A 17,916-nucleotide genomic window follows, 5' to 3' on the forward strand; every position below is an offset into this window, starting at 1 on the left:
CCCTAGTGAGGATCGAGCGGCTCGGAAGACGAACGTTCACCCACTGCAGAAAATACAGTCTAATCATTTTTAGTTGATATCTAAAAATAAAAAAATTACGATAAAATAAAAGCCCTCGAGTCATACGGTGATCATATATTTTGACTGCGGGTAAACATGCAGTCATGTCAAGTCAAGCACAACTTTATTCTCAAATGCACGCTGTATGTGTAACATACAGCACAGATGAAATTTTTTTTCCCTCTCAAGCGGACAAGACAACAAGAGGAGCCGCCGTGGGTTCCCGCGCCGCCCTCAAAAGATTATATCAGACATCAGATTATGATAAAACGCTACCTATATGATGCAATACAATTTCATTCAAATTTGGTAATCATAACCCCTCTCGAAAAGCCTCATTGTGTCAGATTAGCAAAACTATTGCGCCCACCGCATGTTAAAGAGTTCACTCTTGACCCCATTTGACCTCTGTTGTTAGCCAAAACAGCAGCGCTACCTAAAGCCCGAATTCAAATGTGCCAATGGGTTCTGGTCCAATCTTTAATGAGGTGGCATTCTTTACCGACTCTTCGCTTTCCAGTCGGCTGACTTGTGACTTGGCTCCAAAATGCGGTGGATAAATATCGGTTCGGAGAAACGGATATCTGATCTCAAAATGCTTGACTATTGCTCGTACTCTTTGTGACAGACATCAGGCTGATGACAACAATCGGACCTGAAAACCTGCCGGTCGGTCCAACAGGTGTGTTTTGGAATAGGATGCAGCAATAATTGCGCAGCTTCAATCTGCGTTTTCATGGCGACTGCCCCGCGAGAGATTAGAGCACAGGACGGCACCATTTACGCACACACACACACACACACACCGTATTTACACACACACTCGGAGAGGCTGAATCCTGAGAGGCCAATTAGACAATGTTGGTGGCAGGAGGCAAGTCGGGGCAGGGCCGCGGCTGCTCGACAGCTTGTGCTCCCTCTTCTCCCTTGGTGATTCTCGGTCACTGGGAACTGACATGATGCTTGCATCACAAAGCCGAAAAGTTGAGTTTTTCATAAAAGGTCCCGCTCGCCGCTTTTCAGTGAGTTACGGGCTGAAAGGTTTTATTGACCATTTTAGGTTCATTCCGAAAAGTCACCCGTAAGCCGAAATATCGCTAACGTATTTTGAGTTGGGTACACTTTTGTTTCATTTGCCAATAGCCGACAATAAATAATATCAAGTGCGATCAGAATCCCCAAAACGTTCCTTCCGGGAGACAATTTCGAAGACAACGCAACGTCGTGAATGATCGCTTCAGAGAGACGTTGATGACAAATTGTCTTTCTTTTGAGTTTGCGGTTATTTACGTTTAGTCGCACTTGAAACAAAAATACACCGATAACGGGCAGTCGAGGAGTGACGCATTTCTGGGCGACATTCATGACTTTCGGGCGGCCCGGTAGTCCAGTGGTTAGCACGTGGGCTTCACAGTGCAGAGGTACCGGGTTCGATTCCAGCTCCGGCCTCCCTGTGTGGAGTTTGCATGTTCTCGCCGGGCCTGCGTGGGTTTTCTCCGGGTGCTCCGGTTTCCTCCCACATTCGAAAAATATGCATGGCAGGCTGATTGAACGCTCTAAATTGTCCCTAGATGTGAGTGTGAGTGCGAATGGTTGTTCGTTTCTGTGTGCCCTGCGATTGGCTGGCAACCGATTCAGGGTGTCCCCCGCCTACTGCCCGGAGACGGCTGGGATAGGCTCCAGCAACCCCCCGCGACCCTAGTGAGGATCAAGCGGTTAGGAAGATGAATGAATGAATGAATTCATGACTTTCATCCCGTCTTGTGTTCACATACAGTCGTACCTCGACTTACGAAATGAAAGCGTCCTGGAAGAATTTTCTTAAGTAGAAAATGTTGTTAAGAGAGACGTGTTTTCCATGTAAATCAGTTCCAAGCCCCCCCCCCCCCTCCCCCCCACTTCAGACATTTTTTTTCCCAAGCATAAAAATGCATCAAAATATGTAACAAATGCATGTTACAATTAGATTATTGCACAATAAATGAGAGTTGTGCATCATAATGTAGAAAAAAAAAACAAAGTGAAGAGTAAAAATTCATTTCACTTTTAACGGCATCCTCATCTTTTTTTTTTGCCCTCTGTAGTTCATTCATGTTCTCTCTCAGAAGTGTTTTTTTTTTTTTTTTTGTCTGGCGTTTTGCGAAAAAACTCATCCAAGGACGTTTGCTTTTGTCTTTTAACAATCCCCCGAAAATGTCCAAGGCAAACATGAGCATAGTGAGCGATCGCCCGACTGGTGATCACTTTTTCTGGGTGATTCACATTTACGTCAAACTATCGACACTATAGACTATAGACACAAATGCTAGAAGTCTCTCTGAGCCAATGGGATGCCAGGATGATGTTCAGTAATAGCCAATGGCAGAGCAGCTCTAAGTAAGGTGCGTTCAGGAAACTCGGAACTGCGAGTCGCGGGCCACACTGTATTTTTACCTTTCATATCTTGAAATGTCTTTCGTAATATTAATATATAATATAATATAGACGCAATATTTTCCTGCGGAGACCTTTCGTTACCTGAAAATATCGTATGAAGAAACATTCGTAAGTCAAAGTGTGCCGCCCGTACTTGGACCGCACACGCGGGCGTCGCCGGGCCTGCTCGTGATGCAGAGAGCGAGCTAAGTGTCTTGCAAACGAGCAAGGCGATCTGTCTAATGAAGGCCCTTTTTTTTTTTTGAAACCTCACACCTGGGCCAAGTCCTCCAATTTCCTCGAGGACAATTTGAATCTCTGTAATTATCCTGCCGAGAGGAAGACGGACAGGTGGAGAATACAACAAAAAGGCCTCCACGGGCAGATGCCGCATTTTCAGCAATGAGGCCTTTCCTTGAGGGGGGGGGGGGGGGGTCAAGAATGTCATTTTTCCCTTTTATTTGTGTGTGTTTAATTGTCATGAAACCGCATGTGACTGTTGACTGCACAATATGAACACTTCAAGGCCTTCAAGGTCCCCAACCTTTTTTGGTTGGGGGGGGGGGGGGGGGTTCGTCAGCGGCGCTTTTGCGATGCTTCTGACCAACCGAGCGGTGTCCTTAACATCCTGCCTCGCGTGACCCGGGCCGGCGAGATAGCCATCAGTAGCCAAATAAATTGAGGTCAGTCTCCCGTGCGTCACCCCCTCTCCTCATTTGCAATACAAATGAAATCCCAAACAAAGCAAACCTTTTTTGGAGCCCAGCGCTTTACGAAACGGACAGACTCCTCACAGGAGTGACTCGGTACGAGGCGGGGGGGGGGGGCGAATCGGTTACTTATAATGGTCTAGTTTGTGAGTGGTTTGTTGGAGTACGTTTCACTTTTATGAAATCAGCCTTTTGGTTGACTTGAAAGGAAAAAACAGGGCCCTGCATTGTTACTTTTGTATAGGGGAGGGGGGGGGGCACAGAATCACATTTGCTGTCCGAACCCATCGCTGCCTATTTGATTGTCGTTTGCCTCAACGTTGGGTTTGTTTAACTGCGGGCAATCGGCTTCTTCCACATTTGCCGGCGGAGTTGCGCCGCAAGCCGCGCCACGCCCCGCCCGAAACAGGATACGGCTCGGCTATTGTACTCATTGTGAAGAGTCTAATCCGAACAATTCCACCTTCCAGACCGAAAGTGGCTGCCTTGCCCAGCGTCAAGCCAAGCCCCGCTCAGGTTTTGGATTCGCCCCCCGTTCCCCCCCTCGGGACGAGAGCTTTTGTGGACCCCCCCACCCACCCCCGCCTCTAAATGCTCCAAACGGACCTCAAAGCTCCGGTGTCGCTTTTTCAAAAGTTTTACTCACCTGCACTTTGTTCACCTGTTGATGCCGCCTTGGTTATGGTTGCCCCCCCCCCCCCCAAAAAAAGGTGTGTGTGGACACAAAGGGAAGGCATTTCATTTCATGAGAGCAAAGGGCAGGTATTTCAGGTGGCGGCCGACTTTTACAGCAAAAAACAAACAAACCAAAAACGACGCGGCATTGAAAATTGTCGTCGACCGGGCGTGTTTGCGTAGAACAGACGAGGCCGTTTCCACAAAGCCTGAGCTGACATCCTTAAAAGAAAAACACACACACACACAAGAAGGTACCTGGGGGGGGGGGGGGGGGGGGTAAGCGAACCGGTGAGGTGAGAGTCAGAGGGCAGCGGCGGGGGTGGGGTGGGGATGGTGGGGGGTGGGTAGGTGCTTTCCTCCGTTCTTCATTGCCATTTGCTGAGACATTGCATTGGACACACCTGTAAACGCCAGGGGCCGAAGAGATTGGCTGCGACCTGAAAAATTACACCTGCGGGGCGGGGTTGGGGGGGGGGGGCGGGGGGTGTGAGAGTCGGGCTACATGTAAACGAAGCCCCTTTACAAATTCTGCCTCTGTCTTCTCGAGGAGCTTCACAGTTGAACACCGGCCCAAGAGAAAGGAAAGAAGTTTTGCTCGGGCGCCAGCAAAGATGACTGAGGCATTTTTTTCTTCCGGGGGGGGGGGGGGGGGGGTTGGCTTTTCCTCTGACATCATCCGGGCTGAACGTCTACCTGGAAGGAGGGACATCTTCTTACTTCGAACCGCCATGCCAGTGTCCTTCAGCCAGAGCAGGAAAGAAGAGGACTAGCCAACGACGGCGGCAAGACCCCCCCACCCCCCACCCCTGACACAATGACGGCTCTTGTGTCGGGTTTCTGGCTTCGGTGACCGCACCTGGGGGGAAAAAGCTGGGTAAATTCACCAAACGCGATCTTTGTCTTCGGCGTCCGCTTTTTTTAAGATGCGAACCTGTTGCTCGCCGTTCAAACTTTTTGGTCGATCGGCTAAGATCGCGTCGCGGATAAAGTATTCGCTTTCGGGGGGTGGGGGTGGGGGTGGGGATGGGGGGGTGTTTTCTACGTTGTCGCGAAAATAACACGTATCGAATTCCCGGGCTGGGTTTAGCAGAAAGAAAAGGCTCGGAAACAATAGAAGCCAACGTTCATTCCTAAACTGGATAGACCAGTTGGGGCAGGTCACGGCAAACTGCCAGTCTTGTCAGAGGACGTGAAGACGAGAGGCCCGACGGCTTCTCGGAGATCATTCGAAACCTTCCGCTCGACGCCGAACGACGGTATGAAATCGTTTCGCTTGTAAGCTATCCCGCGACATATAATTAGCCGTAGCGTTCGCCGGGCTCCGCATCGTATAAGTCGATTATTGCGTCACTCATTATGTCACAACTTTTACTCGACAACCTGTTGAACCGACTCGACTTTTCTGCTGAGGTCATCTCGCCCGCCTTCCCTTTCTCAGTTTTTTTTTGCGAAGTCTGAGCAACGGCCTGTTTTAAAAAGAGGAAGCGGCCGCGGGCCGCGGCGCAAAATGTCCGCTTTGCTCTGTTCGCTTTGGCCTCGGAGGTTCCGTTGTCAAGCGAGGTAGACAAACGGCGGCGTCATCCTTATTCAAGTGCATGGGGGGGGGGGGGAATTTCCACCACGGAGCCGGTTATTCTTTCTGGAGTCGTCCCGTGCGCTCGGAAGGTCGATTTATTCGGGTGGGGGTGGGGGTGGGGGGGCAAAATGGAGGGAAAATGTACAGCGGAGGTTGCGGACCGAGGTGGAAGATCGTGATTGGTGGATGGTTCGTTTCTTTCATACACCTGGACAGAAAGCTGCAGGTCACGTGGGAGCCTCTTGTTCCGGGGGGGGGATGGGGGGGGGGGGGCTGTGCTTCATTTGTTCGTACTTAAGTGGAGTTTGAGGGCGTTTCATGATTTATGGAAAGTAGTTACCGTCAAGGTGCAGTTTGATGTCCCTGATGATGGGCGGGGGGGGTGTTCAGAAAGGGAGGGGCCTTCACTGTCATATGGGATGGCACCATTTTAAATGGTTGCTTGACGTCACATTTAGGATTTCGATCATCTAATATTTGATTTTCTTCCATTTTCGTCATTATTATTATTATTATTTAATCCAATTTTGAAATACGCGCTCAATGCTAATATCGCTCGATACAAAATAACTTAATTAATTATTCATTCATTCGTTCATCTTCCGAGCTTAATAACTAATTAAATAATAAATAATTAAAATGATTAAACTTAATTATTAATAATAATAACGTAATTATTTCATCGTGGTTTGAAAGTTTTATATGTCTCACCGTGCTATTTTCGAAACGCGCCTTTGGACTGTGGCTAACCACTAGCATTTATGCTAATTCCGGCGCATTTGGTCTTGTGTTGATTAATGCGCACCGTCCCAATAAAATTAAAATAAATGAACGAACAAATAAAACAGCCAAGTCAAGAACGCGCGTAAGCTGAAATGGGCCATTTTACATTTAGGATGCAAAGCAACGAGCAAGGGGTTGAAGCCGCCTCGGTTGCCCCTCAGCGGGTGGGCCGGAGCGAGATAACGTCCGCGCTTAAATAAAGTTTTGGGTTTCCTTTCCATTGTTTTCTCACAAAGAAAGGCGACTATTGATTAAGGGCCCGAACGGTTTACCTATCGGGTTGTTCACTTCACAGCGGAGTCGCATTCCAGCACAGAGGGGGGCAGAGTTACCTGATCACGCCTCACTTCCAGCGAGCAAAAAAAAAAAAAAAAAAAAGCGTGGGCAGCCGCCAGCGCTCACGACTCCCACCGGCGCCACGCCGCCTTGTACAATGGGACCAACTTTTGCCAAGAAGCGCAACCGCCGGCGGAAGTTTAGTGGGCGTGAGGGCGGGCTCGTTACTTTGACCAGGTAGCCGTAAGCTTTGTCTAATCTTTTCTCACACCCTTTCTTTTCTCCCTCTCCCTTCTTGTCGTCCTCAGAGGGCCGCCGGCGGCGGCGGCGGCGTTGGCGGCGGCGCTGGTTTATAATGCTGATGATTAACTAAATAGAGTTGTGGGAGAGCAGGTCTGCTCGGCTTTCTCATTTGCTGGGGCCCGGCTGACCGCGAGGAAGACCGGGAGTGTTCTCGGGCGAGACTTTTCTTCTGCTTCTTTTTCGGCCCCTGCCTTCCAAAAACAAAAGTTTGCTTTGGTGGCATTCTTTGTCTTCGCGGTACCTTTCCAAGACGGTAAGATTACAGGTGCCTTCTCCATGTTGCTTCCCCCCTCCTCCCTCCTTCTTTCTCCCCCCCCCCCCTTCTCAACCCCCGGGCTCAACTTTTGCCTTGCTTGCGGGGTGACGGAAAACCTTTCTTCCTTTTGTTTTTTTGTTTTTTTTTAAATAATCTAAGATTACAAGTCATTTATAAGCTAGTAATAAGCTAGTAATAAGATAGTAATAAGATAGTAATAAGCTAATTGGAACAAAGTCAACTTTCCCTAAGATTTTCCGTTTGACCGAGGGAAAAAAAAAAGTGGTCGATTCGATTTCATGTCATTGAGCAAGAATGTCGTTTTGATGAAGGGAAAATAAGCGTGCGGCGGGTACGGGGGGGGCGAATCTTTGGCACGGCGCACCTGCGAAGTAGCCACGTGATTCAGTAACGGCGCGCCGTTTCGGTGACCTTCTGCATACAGGCTGGCCGCTCAGGTCGAGCTGAGCAGCATTCCTTCAGCCTTTCATCATTCCACTCGCACACAAAGACGACAGCATCAGAGGTCCACGAGGAGGGGGGTGGGGGGGGGGGGTAACATCCCCTCATATATTGAATGCCAGTTAACTCCGAACCAAAAGTTGTGATCGGAATTTTTTTTTCCTGCGTCGAGTAACAACGCCCAATGGCTTGACTTACTTTTAAAGCGTCGGTATTTTGTGTGAAATTAGCAACTGCTGCGGCGTATCGTGTGAAAAAGCAGCCCTTCCTCCCCCCTCCGCCCCCCCCCCTGTCGTTTCCGCACCGTAACTTTCGACTAGTCAGAACAGGTTTGGGCAATCATTAACAACTTTTGTGGCCCCGGTGTTCTGTGACAGCCCGCGTGGGCTGGTGAGCGCAACGCGCGAGGGACCTTCTCAAGCGGATGTCATGCTCGTTTCCTCACGCATTTGGCTCATGAAGTTCGCCGCTCGCCTCGTCATCGACGCGGTTAGAATTTGCGCAAGTGCGTTGTGCCTCCGGGCTGCACTTGAGAACCTTCAATGGAACAGTCACTCACTTGAGCAGCAAAATTAGTATTATTATTTTTTTTGAATTCCTATGTTAACAGATCATTCTTTGATTGGACGAAAAAAAAGAACCTAAAGTAATGTCAACTTAGCCCCGCCCCCCTACATCCAGAACATGTCTCTCTGTCAAAATGTGTCACTTCAACTTGTAGTTACTCGGTCCTCATGTACTACTTTCCTATTAGACAGGTCTTTGGGACTATCTTGTGCCCCCCCCCCAAAAAAAAAACCCTTATGAGTAGCGAAGCACAAATGGACGGTCTTCAAGGGTGACCATCTCCATCTTACGAGGCAGCATTGGATTCCATGTCTTTTTTCTAATACTGCCTGGTAATGATGATGATAGTCATCTGCTTGGCAACTATCGCTTCAAATGATTACGGGGGGGGGGGGGGGGGGGCGAGAGGGTTGGCGGCACCAGTCGGCGAAGGAGGAGGCTCTCAGGATCCATCTTACCGGGCAGTGCTGGATTGTACTGTTGTTGTTCTAACACTGTCTGGTAACGATGTTTTCTGGGGGGCCACAAACCTGCAGTCGGTCAACACGGTCGCCTCGACAAATCTTTCACGATTGGCTGCCGTGTGATTCATTTGACATGAATTGATATTAAGCCAGAGCTCGTACGCCATCTTTGGAATGAATACACCGGGGCCGTTGACGCGTGTGATCGTTGAACGTAATCCGATTGTGTCAGTAGCAAAAAAACGCAGCTAACGTGCGAGCCCGATAAGCGCAACCGTGACGGCGGCGGCGGCGTGTTACTTTTGTGACATAACGCGGAGGCAGGCGTCCTCATTTTGAAGATGGGAAGGTAAAAAAAAAAAAAAAAGGCCTTGCGTAATCGCTTTATAATACAGCTTCCGTCTTTTACTTCTTTACTCATCTTCCTGATTTGATTTCATTTTATTCCTCTTGGCTCCAATGTCAACCGCGCCCCAGCTGCATAAAAGAAAAGTCGATCGTTCCACCGGTCGTGCAAGGCCGTTTTTTTTTTTTTTTTTTTTTTTTTAGCCGCTAGCCTACCATGAACAGCGCCGGCCTTTGTGCCGCGTGGCAGCCGTCGGTTTGTGCGGCGCATCGTGAAACTGAACTGAACGAAGCTCCTCACGCGCGCGTCGCGTGTGTGTGTGTGTGTGTGTGTGTGTGTGTTTTTAAGGAGGGAGAATTACCCGTCACTCTAAAGACGCCAGCCGCACCTTTATGTACCCACTCGGCTCCATTACCCAAACCCCCCGGCAACACTCGTCGTCTCGTTGTCAGCCATCGAGAGCGAATAGGGAGGCTTGAGATGGCCTTCGGTGTTCGTACGAGTCCGAAAGCGCCGCAGAATGAGGAACTTGGGGGTCAGGTCGTTTCTTCTGCACTGCTGCTTCCTCAGAGGTGTCCCCCCTCTCACCCCCCCACCACCCCTTGCCAGCCTGTTGATTGGCGTCTTACCAGACATGGTTAGATGTAATTACTGGTGTCTAATACTGTCTGGTAATGCCGTCCATTAAATGGCGTTGCCTTCCGCTGTCTTCCGTCTTCTGCTTTCTCGCTCTGACGCGTCTTCACGCGTGCGCTTTTGCGGACGTGACCGTGGAATCGTGATCCTTGCACTCACTGGAAGCGTGCAAGCGTGCGAGCGGGGATTCTTCCATGTGACTCGAGTCAAAGTTTAACCTTTTTTTTTTTTTTTCCGATGGGTACGTTTTTTTTAAGACTTGGGGAATATGTTGACGGCCGTATAAGGGTGACTTGTCCGTCCGTCCGTAGAAAGACGTGTCGTCTAGTGTCGTGTAGTGTAACAGAATACCTTGCGGGAACTTGGCTTTTCTCCAGGTACAGTAGAAAAATGCAGACTTTATCGCCGGGCGGAATATATGTCATGTGAAAGAACATATTGAATAAATGAAATAAGAATGGACTTTTTGTGTCTTTGGATTATTTTTGGTTTTTTTTCTCTTTTTTGAATCCACTTGCAATGTGTACTCGTTTCGTTGTCGCAGCCCTGAAGCGGCGCTGACGCTTTTCCTCGTTGAGAGTGGAATGCCAACCTCCAGTCAGGTGTGGATCAGGTTACGCAGAACAGAGGCTCTTTTTCAAGCTGCCGCCCCACCCCCCATCTGCCACGCCAGAAGCTCTCGTTGTGTCCCACTGTGGACTGCACCTTGATCATAAGAATAAGAATAATAATACGAATTAGAAAAAAAAAAAGATAATAACATGTTAATAACACAGGTACAGAATGATCAATTCATCACCTTCTTAAAATAAAGGTCAAGTCATATTTGGACAAAAAAAAAAAAAGAGAGACTACTTTAAACTTCTCGTGTTCCTGGCCACACCTGCCAAAATCAGCTACGTCATCGCTAAACGTCATTGAATTCCACCTCCGAAATGAAAATTGTTTTAGGATGTTGATAGCATACTAAATAGTATTCAAAATATTACTTTTACTATTCAAAATATCCATCCATTTTCTGAACCGCTTTATCTTCACCGGGGGGCGGGGGGGTCCCACCAGCCGTCTTCGGGCAGTAGGCGGGGGACACCCTGAACTGGTTGCCAGCCAATCCGCAGGGCTCACAGAGAAATCACGCTGAGGGACAATTTGGAGTCCCAACAGTACACATTTTTTGAAAGTGGGAGTACCCGGAGAAAAGCCACGCAGGCACGGGGAAAACATGCAAACTTTTTTTTATTCTTTTTTGTTGAAAATGTAGCATGCATGTATCATGTAAAATGAATTAACAATAAAACAATAATAGACTGGATTAATCATTATAATAGAAACACTAAAATAAGTTATAATACGCACACCATAACCATTTTAAAAAATACTACTCATAATAAAATGTATAGAATATATAAATAAATACAATAAAAGATGAACATGTAAGCAAATAAGTGATGGTGACAGAAATTAGATGAGAACACAATTTTCACGGGTGCTGATTGAAGCCTTGGTTGGGAGGTGCTGTTTTTTTGCTATTTAGATTTCACTTGCAAAAACAACCCCAACTTTCAAAATGGCAGGGAAAAAAAAGGACAATTTGAAGATGTCGCTTCCCGCTTTGTTGACATCACGCGACCGAATGACATTCCAGACCGGAGGAAAGCCTGCAGAGGATTCCTGAGCTGGTCTGTGCATGCTTGGAGCATTTGGACCAGATTCCTGCTCCGACCCTTCCTGGCTGAGGATGGAGAGGAATGGAAACCCAACCTATCTGTTTTTCCTGAGTGGATTCATTCTAACCGTAGCGGCGGGGGTCCATCTCGGGGCACTTCATTCTCCTCGGCGGGCCTAATTTGAGGCTCGATAGTGTATTTGATTCCATATGAACATATATACTTTCAGACCATGTGACAAAGTAGACTTTGTTTGTTAGTTAGTTAGTATATTGAACATAAAACACATACAGTAATAATTTGACATAAAATAAGTAGATAAAAAGTAAAAAGAAAGAAATCTACTAAATCATTTTTATATCAATCAGAAAAGAAAAAGTAAGAAGAAGTCACCATTAAGGCTCATACTTTACCCTTAACTGTGATATTTTTACAACTTTTGGTTTGTATCGGGATTATATACATCCTCACCCTGGCACTCTTGTGTCAATTTTCTCTTGTATTCATAATGGATATTTCAATACCTTTCTCTATTTATCAACTTAGTTCTGATTTATCATTATATTTAATGTTTACTTTTGTGCTATTCACCTCATTGCAGACTCCCCCCCCCCAAAAAAAAACTAAAGTCCCGCTATTTTGGAAAAATATAACATAATAATATATATATTTTCAAATGTACATAGAATGAGTTGTCGAGCCCTATTTTGTGCCTGTGAAAGTGTAGCGCAAAGCATCGTCTAACTGCGCATGTGCGACAGTTATTACTTTTCTCCATATGTTTGGAGATATTGTACTCTATTATATTGGCATCACCTGCTGCTGCCACTCAATAGATTTGAACGGGACCCTTTGTGACAACCCCTTCCAAATATAGACGTCATTTTTAATACAAATATATGGACGCCATCTTGAGTACTACGTACTGACGTAACGCTTTGAACGGGCCACGCGGTCCGATGGTTGGGTGCAGCAGAAATTCAACAAGAAAAAAAAGGAAAAGAAAACCAGTCTTCATTGTAGATAGCCGAAGAATTTGTGTCTGCCGTGGTTTATTTTAGTTAAAACCGGTTAAAATGGCTCTTTATTTGATGAAACTAATGTAAAATGTCCCTCAGCGCTTACCGTACTGACATGGCAGAAAACTCTCAATGTATATTGTGGGAAATGAAACGGCGCCGAATGTCTGGAAATTGCAATCAGTAGTCGCCATTTTTTTCCCATCTCCACCTATGTTCATGTCAACCTCTGAAGATATCATAATGACCAGCCAAATATTACGGATGTTATGACGACGGCGTTTTCCCCACCAGAGAAGAACTCACGACAAAGCTTGTTCAACTTAAAGGTAGAGTTTGTAGATTTTAGCGCGAAGTAGTGGTGAACGAATAAATTGCAATGACCTCTGCTTGAAATGCGTGCATTTTGTAGCAGGCGCGCTACGGTGCAGCAGAGAGACCGAATTTCGCAAAAATACCACCAATATCATCCGCAGATTTGCAAGCACTATGGCATCCCAAACGACTTTTAGTATTACCTCAACTAACAGCAAGTGGATGGGAGTTGTTAAACGTGCCGTAACGTAAGGCCAGTAAGTATGATTTTGAAAACTACGTTGTTTAATTTTGTCTCCTTCGTGTATCCGTAGCAGAAAGATGGCGGCGAAACATGGCAGCCTCCACAGGGGAGGAACGCCGGATGCAATATAATTGGCGATTACTTCACCTACATTACATTTTTTAAATTACGTTGAAGGGATAGAACTTTTTTTCGTATCATTGAAATAAATAGTGGGCTTTAGCGAAAAATGATCACATTTTAACACACAATCCCATTCATGAGAGAAGCCCATTGTCCATAAAATACAAAATATTGGGACGATATTGTCAGAGGTTGATGTGAGCATAAATAGATATGCCCACATTTATTTGGTGAAGAGTGATTGCAGTTATCTGACATTTTGAGCAATGTACCTTTTTTTAACACTGATGTTAAGATATAGAGTGCTGCCTCAATAGCCAATCTATCAAGTTCCCTTGGCTCTCATTATTTACAAATACGTACATGTTTTGTCTCATCGCATTACATAATGTTACACAGATAGAAAACTTGCAGATTCAGTTTGAAAAATGCGCAGGATTCTCGCATGCAAACATTGGCGTGTTCGTCACACATAGGCCTGCGAAACTAACATTTTCAGCAATTCCGTGATTGACTGTCGCCGCAGATAACACATCAATCAATCAAAAATCACACCACTATCCTTCAGATTTTGTCTTAGTGATAAGCAACTCAACATTAGTATTTTAAGACCACAAAAACAGGTGCTGTAGTAACGAGAAAAAAAAACTAGAATCAAAAAGGAATGTTTATTTTTAGAACTGCATGCCTCAAATGGGAGCACCACCACCTTGGTCGCCGGGCACGGCCCCCGAAGGCCCGCTTGTGGCGACGGGCTTTGTGTACACACACAAACACACCCACAAAACTGGCAGATGGCAGCGCACAAGGTGGACGCGGTTGTAAAACAAGCCTGCTCTCTTTGTCCACCTGCAGCAGCCATTAACAGCGTCTCTATCAGATGGCGGCTCTTTAGCAAGGTGTGGCGGATGCCTGATGCGGGGAGGCCCACTCAAGGGCTGAGCCTCTCCCGTTTTACCACATTGGAATATTTTTGGTTTCCAGAGGTGGTAACTGTACTCTCACTGTGACTGAGTAGAAGTACAGATACAGTGATCCCTCGGTATTTCGCGTTTCGTTTATCGCGGCTTCAGTGCATAGCGGATTTTTTCCAACATATTCATAATTTTTTTTGGAAGTCCGCAAAAAAAATTTTATGGTATATATTTTGGTTGAAAAATCATCCTCATACTACTACGTTCATGATGAACTCTTTGGCCTATGCTGCTACGTTATATTTTGATGTTGGTAGCTATGGTGCTGGAGGGAGAGCTGCTCCAAGTATTTCTTTTGGCGATGGTACTTGGCGTAAAACAAAACAAATCAAAAACAACATCGCTCTTGGCTGACGCCCTGTCGCTTGTAGAACAAAAAAAAAAAGTAGTAACAATAGCTTTGACCCTTTGTGTTCAGACACAATACCGTCGCGTTGACACAACAGAGGAGGCCTCCATGGAGTTAATATTGGATGAATCGAAACACAAAGTGGCTTTGCAATACAAAACTCTGCTGTGGAAAGACTGTCCTAGTGGCAACTGTTGCCATGGCTCCCACAACAGGGCAATCTGCCGATTGTTTACATGGGTGGAGTGGAGTGGAGTGGATTGGAACGGAGTGGAGTGGACTAGACAGGAGTGGAGTCGGGGGGAGGTTTGATGAGCGGCAGCGTGGCAGATGAGATGATTGTGTCTGAGGTTGTCCAGGCCCTGCCATGCTGAAAGGTTGAATGCACACGGCGGAAGAAGAGCGTACAGAGGAGTTGAAAGGGTTGACGCTGACCAGTAGGCCGAGTGGATGTATCGCCACAATAAGCTCACATTATGCCCTTTCCAAGTTGCAGTGTGAAGGTAGAGATTGAATCAATGCCATTTATTGACCTGAAAATGCTCACAATTTGAAAACATGGCCTCAAAGTTCACAAAAAATCGCACCGTCGGCGTTTCCGTTTAGACAGTGAAAATGGACGACGCGTCTAAGTAAAAGTAGTGACACCTTGAGATGGCAATGATGAGTTTTTCGAGACACGAGTTGGCGTTTGCCTGAGTTCTTGCTTTGACATGAGAGCAAAAATTGGAGATATGACGCCTGTGCGGGTGGCGTGAACCCAAATCACGAGGAGGAGTTTGGCCGAGATTCCTCCAAAAAGAGGCATCATTCAAGCTGTTCAATGCCACTCCTCGTCGACGTTTCCTGTCAAACTAAACATGACATCACAAGTGTATTTGAAGCAACGACATCACTTTGTTCTCAGCTAGCTTAATGCCAACACTATTTTCATGCCCAGCGCAATCTAACTGCTGGCGGGGTTTTCTTTGGATGCCAAAATCAGGTTATTCTACGTACAGCAAGTTCAAGTGGACGAAAATGTGGAGTGGTTTCTACGCTTGTTCTTCCACACCAGACTGGAGCTTTTTTTTTTTCATGTGTGTGTGGTTTGCGCAGGTGTGGGTGTGGACAGAACAATGAAGGCCTGTCCATGCGTCGTTCGCTATTCACAAATTCACATATTTTTTTGTTTCTGTTGTGTGGAGCAGCTGGAGCCTAAGCTCAACTATTCTCTGAGAAAAAAAAACTCCCTAGTCGTTTTTTTTTTTTTGTGCTCTCAGATGGCACAAGATCAGACAGTTTGTCCCTATTCACAGCAGGGCGAGGTCCCGATCTCCTGCGAATAGCGGGGGGGGGGATTTACTGCATTGATGACTTCAGGCTCCAGCCTTAGGAGTGCCAGTCTAACCTGTGACTGATTCATCGATGGGGTCTGTTCCCCCCCCCCAAAATTGTTTTCAGATTCAGAACAACCCGATTAAGACCGACATGTCTACCCTGGGCGGCCCGGTAGTCCAGTGGTTAGCACGTCGGCTTCACAGTGCAGAGGTACCGGGTTCGATTCCAGCTCCGGCCTCCCTGTGTGGAGTTTGCATGTTCTCCCCGGGCCTGCGTGGGTTTTCTCCGGGTGCTCCGGTTTCCTCCCAGATTCCAAAAATATGCATGGCAGGCTGATTGAACACTCCAAATTGTCCCTAGGTGTGAGTCTGAGCGTGGATGGTTGTTCGTCTATGTGTGCCCTGCGATTGGCTGGCAACCGATTCAGGGTGTCCCCCGCCTACTGCCCGGAGACGGCTGGGATGGGCTCCAGCACCCCCCGCGACCCTAGTGAGGATCAAGCGGCTCGGAAGATGAATGAATGAATGAATGTCTACCCTGTATGGTTGAGTGTGCTGATGCTCCTCTCTCTTTCAGAGTGAGCGCTTACTGCGAGAGAACAGGATGGAAGCGTACAACCAACAACCACAGGAAGGACTTCAAACTCAAGTAGTGTGAGACCAAATTTCCACACAGCTCCCTCCACTTCACTTTTAAATTTTTAATTTAAAAAAATTGTTACCTTAAACACCAACCTTAAACACTTTATGCTTTACTTTGAAATATTTTCTTGTCACGTACTTCTGATGTGCGATTTAGTCTCAAAGTTGGTTGAAAACAGGAGTTGCGGCGCGCTAACCGCTAACTCTGTTGTGCTACACGGGAAGCCGAAAATGAAGGCGTTTATTCCGACAACCACCCGTATAGATATGAAGGAAGAGCGAGAGGCTTTCTTTGCTCAGGAGGGAGGGTACGGATTCGATATATCTATTATCCTCGAATGCACTCACACAACGCTGGTTGAACAGGCTTTGTGTTTGGTTAGCAAGCTTCAAAATCAAACAGTGAAAAGAAAAAAAAAAAAAAAGAATCGTCGTTGCGCGGCAGTGTTAACACAACAGGTGCCGAGATGACGGTTTCATGTACAGTGGGAAAAAAAAAGAATGCACTTCACCTCCCATAAGGCCCTGATAAAATCACTTGAGGAACATGCTGTTGCCATAGCGATGAATAAGCAAAAGGGCAGAGGCACAAACGCAATTAAAATGACGACGTGACGGCAAGAGTTACACTCTAATGTAAGAATCGCACCACGATCCCAACTCCAATCATCTCTCGGGTCGAACCCTCTGAGTGTGAGCTCCAAACAAAAAAAGACAAAAAGGCATCAACAACTCTGCTCCTCTCTAAAGTGGTGCGATGATGTGTGCACGTGCGCCCCCTGCTGTCTACCTGCAGGCCATGCAGAAGAAGAACCCCTTGTACAGCCACATGAAGGGAGGAGAGGGTGTGGTCCACGGAGAGCTTCAGCGCCTACGTTAACGACCGCTTTCGGGTCGCCAAGGATGTACCGGGGGGGCCGTGGTACTGGGCGCCTTCACGGTGAGTGCGGCTGTTGTTGTCTGGCGGCTCGCAGGGACCAATTATCAGTCGGGGAATAATGCGGACTCAATGTGCCTGTTAATTGAGGTGAAGGCAAGGTCGGTTGAGCTCATTTCTGTCAAGGGCTGCATCATCTTATTATGTTTTACAATAATGATATTCATGATGGGGAGAGGGCGGCCCGGTAGCCCAGTGGTTAGCACGTCAGCTTCACAGTGTAGAGGTACCGGGTTCGATTCCAGCTCCGGCCTCCCTGTGTGGAGTTTGCATGTTCTCCCCGGGCCTGCGTGGGTTTTCTCCGGGTGCTCCGGTTTCCTCCGGGTGCTCCGGTTTCCTCCCACATTCCAAAAACATGCGTGGCAGGCTGATTGGACGCTCTAAATTGTCCCTAGGTGTGAGTGTGGTTGCGAATGGTTGTTCGTTTCTGTGTGCCCTGCGATTGGCTGGCAACCGATTCAGGGTGTCCCCCCCTGTTGTATAGTCTGCGGCTGGATGGATGGATGGCTTGTGGAGCGGCCGACGAGAAGAAAGGTAGCTTCAGCGCAGAGCGCCGATACGTATGTGGAACTGGGAGTCGCCGCTCGGAATTGAAGCGGATTTACATGGGACAGGAGATGTGAGCCAATCTCTTTTTTTCGTCAATGGACGCTACAGCTTCTTGTTTGCTTTCAAACTTAGCTTGTAGCAGACATGCGCACATTTTCAGCATGTCGTCTCTGATTCACTGGCGAAAGGGCACTTTTGAGTCTCTCCTCTTTCATCTAGAACTGCTTCAAACAACAAATTGCAATT

Source organism: Hippocampus zosterae, chromosome 2 (assembly GCF_025434085.1).
Source record: "Hippocampus zosterae strain Florida chromosome 2, ASM2543408v3, whole genome shotgun sequence".
NCBI classification, from domain to species: domain Eukaryota; kingdom Metazoa; phylum Chordata; class Actinopteri; order Syngnathiformes; family Syngnathidae; genus Hippocampus; species Hippocampus zosterae.